Here is a 6,005-nt window from a genome sequence, read left to right as displayed (position 1 = left end):
GGAGGAGGAAGAAGAAAGAAGAAGGAAGAAGAAGATGGAGAGGAAGAAGAAGACAAAGACAAAGACGAAGAAGAAGAAGAAGAGAAGAAGAAGAAGGAAAAGGAGGGAGAGGAGAGGAGGGGGAGGAGAGGAGGAGGGAGGAGGAGGAGGGAGGAGAAGGAGAGGAGGAGGAGGAGAGGAGAAGAAAGGAGAAGAAAGAAGAAAGAAAAAAGAAGAAAGAAGAAAAGAAAGAAGGAAGAAGAAGGAAGCAGAAGGAAGAAGAAACTTGGAAGAGTGTGTGAACGGAGTCTCGTTGCTTTCATGACTTTTTAAGATACATGGAAGATTCCAACACAAGGAGTCTCACCTGTGACCCCGATGCCTCCTGCCATCCATAAGCTCAAGCAATAGAGAAAGACCCTTCTCCCAGTTCTCAGCCTACATCTGCGGAGGGCTGCGCAGTGTCTGCTGAGGGCTTGCTCTGTCTCTGCTTCAGAGATGGTGCTTTCTTGGTGTTCTCACATGACAGGGGCAGAAGGAGCCAGCAGAATCTCTCAAGTTCATGCCTGAGGGCAGTCATCCTACCTCCTGATGGCCCACACTTCCTAATACCCATTATCTGGGGGGTTAAGTTCCGACACGTGAATTTGGCAGAGGCACCATCATCCAGACTAAAGCCATGTTCTTGTGCCTGATTCCAAGTCTGGGGCACATGCATCTGACTCATGGGAGCTACATCATAGGCCAGTACCTTAGAAGACTGCCATTTTTCTTTCTTGGGAGGAGCCAGGAGGTTCTTCACCATGCAGGACTCTTCCAGTGGGATTTCTCCAGAGTCAGGCATGCTGTCTCATGCTAGACTGCTAGGACCGGATAAAAAGGAGGATGGCTCACACCGTCACTAACTGGACAGAGGGGAGGGAGCAACCAGGGATGCCCGTTGGGTTTGAAATTTTTTTACGTCTCTACTGCAAAGCAAGGAAAGATGAATCGCACCAGCACCAATGATGAAAGGAGATTCTGGAGGACAGGATCTCATTTTCTGAGGCGCTCCTGCTGCATCCTGATATTTCCACTACACTGTTTCCCTCACTTCTCGGAAGGCATTCACAAGGGAGAAGCCACTTGTTGTTGCTAGAGATACGTGTATCCAAAAGACAGAACAAACCCACAACAGGCAAAAGCAAAATTTCCACAGTCTGAAAATCACGATGCTGGTGAGATGCAGAGAACGCATCATTTCCACTTTAGATCTGCTTTTCTGATCGTTGCTATGCCAACGATGGTTTCATGGCATGGTTTCAGACACGCTATGGTTGGGATGTTTGTACCCCTCCATACCTCGTGCTGAAATTTCATCACAATGCTGAAAGTGGGGACTCATGGGAGGTGTTCGGATCACGGGAGTGGATTCCTCACGCACAGATTAGTGTTCATCTTGAGAGTGTTTCTGAGTTCCCATGAAAGCTGGCTGTTCCAAAGAGCCCGGAAGCTCCCCACTCTCTCTCGGTCTCTCTCTCGCGCGTCCTGTCTCTACATGTGGTCTCTGCACACACGGCTCCCCTTCCTCTCTGTGTCCCCACCCAAATCTCATCTTTTCTTTATAAATGATCCAGCCTCAGAGATTCCTTCACAGCAACACAAAACAGACGCAGCCAGAGGGTATGTATGGAGCCACTGAGTTAGGTCAGAGTGACACGGGGCTCCTAGCAACTGGGGATTTCCCACACACACCTGAGTGGAGGTAATGGTTGGAGATTAGCCTGAACACGCAGGTCTGTCCTGTCAGGATAAAACATCCCCTCCTGGAAGCTCAGTCTTGATGGAAATGACACGCAATGTGTCCCAGTGACTGGATGCACATGAAAATGGCCTGGGGGTGAACATTAGCCTGTGCTTTGCGGTAAGATCCACGCAACCTGGAGTCAGTGCTTACCTGGTATAGGACTCCTGCCTGACCTTGCAGACGAGGCTGATCTCCAATCTCCGCCTTTCCCTTTGCGAGGATTCAATCCAGTACGCGTCGTTCAAGAAGCATCAGCTGTTCTAATGATAAAAGGGAATGATAATATGGACATTGCTATCATTTCTACTGCAGATGCTGTCTTCTGCAAAGTCAGAGGGGATATGTCTACGTTGGAAGACACGGGAGCCAGAAATGGTGAGATTCTTACACTGACCCAATTGAACACTCTCAGGAAAGTGCATCAGACATGTTTACTGCTGCCTCTGCAGGTTGTGAGTTCTCAAAAAACGTTACCTGATGCTCTTCCTTGAACACACGCTTTCTTAGAAACTCCTTGCATATAGGCCAGGTGCAGTGGCTCACACCTGTCATCCCAGCACTTTGGAAGGCTGAGGTGGGTGGATCATCTGAGGTCAGGTGTTGGAGACCAGCCTGACCAAGATGGTAAAACCCCATCTCTACTAAAAATGCAAAAATTGGCCAGGTGTGGTGATGGGCGCCTGTAGTCTCAGCTACTCAGGAGGCTGAGGCAAGAGAATCCCTTGAATGCGGAAGGCGGAGGTTGCAGTGAGCCAAGATCGCACCACTGCACTCCAGCCTGGGTGACAGAGCGAGATTCTGTCTCAACAACAACATCATCAAAGAAACAAACAAAACCTCTTTGTGGCCGGGCGCGGTGGCTCACGCCTGTAATCCCAGCACTTTGGGAGGCCGAGACGGGCGGATCACGAGGTCAGGAGATCGACACCATCCTGGCTAACACGGTGAAACCCCGTCTCTACTAAAAAATAAAAAAAAAAAAAAAAACTAGCCGGGCGAGGTGGCGGGCGCCTGTCGTTCCAGCTACTCCGGAGGCTGAGACAGGAGAATGGCGTGAACCCGGGAGGCGGAGCTTGCAGTGAGCTGAGATCCGGCCACTGCACTCCAGCCTGGGCGACAGAGCGAGACTCCGTCTCAAAACAAACAAACAAAAAAACCTCTTTGCATACAAGCCTGTGATGGAAGGCAGACCCCGTGGGCAACCATCATCTCTTCCCCAACAGCAGGCTGAAAGCTGGCACTTGGATGGCAAGGGGAGAACTCCACTTACCACATTGTCCAAAAAGGCTCCCACTGAAGGCTCAGTAAGGTTGGCTATAGGAAGCTCTGTCTGCTGTAGGAAGTTATCATTTATTGGGCTGAAACAACATCAGTACATGGTCCTACAGTTCTGGAGGTCAGAACTGCAACGGTGAGCCTCCCTGGGCTAAAATCACGGTGTCAGCAGGGCAGTGTCTCTTCTGGAGGCTCTAGGGGAGAAGCTGTTCCTTTGCGTTTTGCAGCTTTCAGAGCTGTATTCCTTTCATTTCTTGGCCTGTCGCCCGTTCCTCCGTCTTCAAAGCCAGCAACATCGGACCTCGTTTTAGTCCTGACATCGTGTACTCTCTTGCTAGTCCAGTCTCTCTCTGCCTCCTTCTTAGAGAGATGCTTATAATGACATTGAGGATCCACGTCAATCATCCAATATCATCCTCCCATCTCAAGATCATTAACTGAAATGCATCTTTAAAGTCCGTTACCATGTAATGTAACCCTATTCGTGTTTTAGTGTTGTTGTTTGTAAGCTTATGTCTGTTTTCGAGATGAAGTCTTGCTCTGTAGCCCAGGCTGGAGTGCAGTGGCGTGATCTCGGCTCACTGCAACCTCCACTTCCCGGGTTCAAGCGATTCTCCTGCCTTGGCACCCTGAGTAGCCAGGATTACAGGCTCGCACCACCACAGCCACATAATTTTTTTTTTCTTTTTTCTTTTTTGAGACGGAATCTTGCTCTGTCGCCCAGGCTGGAGTGCAGTGGCACAATCTTGGATGACTGCAAACTCCGCCTCCTGGGTTCATGCCATTCTCCCTACCTCAGCCTCCTGAGTAGCTGGGACTACAGGTGCCCGCCACCATGCCCGGCTTTTTTTTTTTTTTTTTTTTTTGTCTTTTTGGTAGAGACAGGGTTTCACTGTGTTAGCCAGGATGGTCTCGATCTCCTGACTTTGTGAGCCACCCGCCTGGGCCTCCCAAAGTGCTGGGATTACAGGCGTGAGCCACCGCGCCCGGCCAATTTCTATATTTTTAGTAGAGATGGGGTGTCGCCATGTGGGCCAGGCTGGTCTTGAACTCCTGACTTCAGGTGATCCACCCACCTCAGCCTCATTACAGGCTATTCATGGGTTTTAAGGATAACGACCTGTATATGACTGGGGGCTGTAATTCAGCGTACTATTCCAAGAAGGCAGCATGAGAAATTGCATAGCCACCTTCCATCAGGGAGCTGACAGGCAGAGCCCAGCCCGGGGCATCCTACTGGCAGGGGAGCTGTTGTGTTCATTTCTGACAGATCAACGTAAGGCACACAGCTTCCTCTGCACACACCGAGGGGGGCATGCTTAAGCATGTCATTAGGAGACCCGGGAGATCACAACACCAGCTTAGCTAAATGGGGTTTCGGCAACGCGAGTCTGGTGCCAACACGATGGGTATTATTTAAGATTTTTAATCAAGCAGGAGAAACAAAGAGAACTGGGAAGGAGGAATACAGTGCTGAAAAACATCTGCTCTTAAGCAATTTCATTTAAAGGAGAACGAAACGGAGGCTCAAACCGAAGATGAATGTTGACAATGATGTTTTTTGGTTCTTGTTTTGAGACGTAGTCTCGCACTGTTGCCCAGGCTGGAGTGCAACGGCACCATCTCGGTTCACTGCAACCTCCGCTTCTCCTGCCTCAGCCTCCTGAGTAGCTGGGACTAGAGGCGCCTGCCACTACACTCAGCTAATTTTTGTATTTTTAGTAGAGACGGGGTTTCACCATATTGGCCAGGCTGGTCTCGAACTCCCAACCTCGTGATCTGCCTGCCTCAGCCTCCCAAAGTGCTGGGATGACAGGCGTGAGCCACCAGGCCCGGCCCTGACGATGATGTTTCAATAGGCAGAAAAGTAAGGGTGGTTTTGGCAAAGCAGAAAGCATTAAAAGGCAGTGGGCTCAGTGTGTACGGCTTTGACTATAAAGGGGAAAAGTCACAGGGAGGCAGTGGGCTCAGTGTGTACAGCTGTGACTATAAAGGGGAAAAGTCACAGGGAAACGCTGGTTTATTTACAGTATGAATAAAAAGTTTTAAACTGGTGAATTGATTAAACGTACCAGCAAAAGACTAAAGAAAGACATTTTCTGGACGCATTTGCAAGGGTTGGGTAAGTCATGTGGTCACGGAGCAGAGTTTAAAGCACGTGTTCCTTGGAGACCTCTGACCTGAGGATATCTTGAGGGATTTTCCAGGATGGGGTCCAAGGAAGTATAGGAAGGATCCAAACATCATTTGGCTTTAAAAAAATCATTAGGAAGAATTCAAAATATACAAACAATAGTCAAAGAGTAAAAACAAACCCTCATGGAAAAAAAGAAAAAAAATTGTCTCTCTTTGAAGATGACATAATTGTCTTGATAGAAAATCTCAAACAATCTGGAAAAAAACTTTCTAGAACTAATAAATGAGCTCAATCAGTTCACAGGATACAAGATACATGTATAAAAATCCATTGTATTTCTATACAGTGATAATGAACAAGGCGAAACCAAAATACAAAATATAATACTATTTTAGGCCAGGTGTGATGGCTCACACCTGTAATCCCAGCACTTTGGGAGGCCGAGGTGAGTGGATCATCTGAGTTCAGCAGTTTGAGATCAGCCTGGCCAACATGGTGAAATCCGGTCTCTACAGAAAATACAAAAAAATTACCTGGGCGAGGTGGCAGGTGCTTGTAGTCCCAGCTACTCGGGAGGCTAAGGCAGGAGAATCACTTGAACCCGGGAGGTGGAGGTTGCAGAGAGCCGAGATCGTGTCATTGTATTCCAGCCTGGGCTACAGAGTGAGACTCTGTCTCAAAGAAAAAACAAACTATTTTAAATTGCTCCAAAGAGAATGAGATACTTATATATAAATCTCACCAAGCATATGTAGTTCTGTATGATAAAAATTATAAAAATTCTCATGAAAAACATGAAAGACCCAAATAAAGGAAAGGCATACTACG

At 48.1% G+C, this 6,005-nt stretch overlaps 1 long non-coding RNA gene across 2 annotated transcripts in view; it reads right to left on the bottom strand.

Annotated features, from left to right (window-relative positions):
* The window catches only part of LOC108516656 (uncharacterized), a 10,153-nt gene extending 4,399 nt beyond the window's left edge, over positions 1 to 5,754 (bottom strand). Inside the window, exons 1-2 of one of the 2 annotated variants that reach the window (XR_001881900.1) lie at positions 5,711 to 5,754; positions 1,916 to 2,025 (exon numbers count right to left, since the gene is read on the bottom strand). This is a non-coding gene — a long non-coding RNA (uncharacterized LOC108516656). Of the gene's footprint in view, positions 1 to 1,915; positions 2,026 to 3,035; positions 3,629 to 5,710 lie in introns of those variants that run through there. The other variant, XR_001881899.1, reaches the window with a different exon arrangement.
* Between the last annotated feature and the right edge of the window lie 251 nt (positions 5,755 to 6,005).

The sequence above is a fragment of the Rhinopithecus bieti genome, unplaced genomic scaffold, assembly GCF_001698545.2.
Source record: "Rhinopithecus bieti isolate Rb0 unplaced genomic scaffold, ASM169854v2 scaffold_38008, whole genome shotgun sequence".
Lineage (NCBI taxonomy): Eukaryota > Metazoa > Chordata > Mammalia > Primates > Cercopithecidae > Rhinopithecus > Rhinopithecus bieti.
Note: the sequence above shows the minus strand (reverse complement) of the source record. Positions and strands in the feature narration are given on the sequence as shown.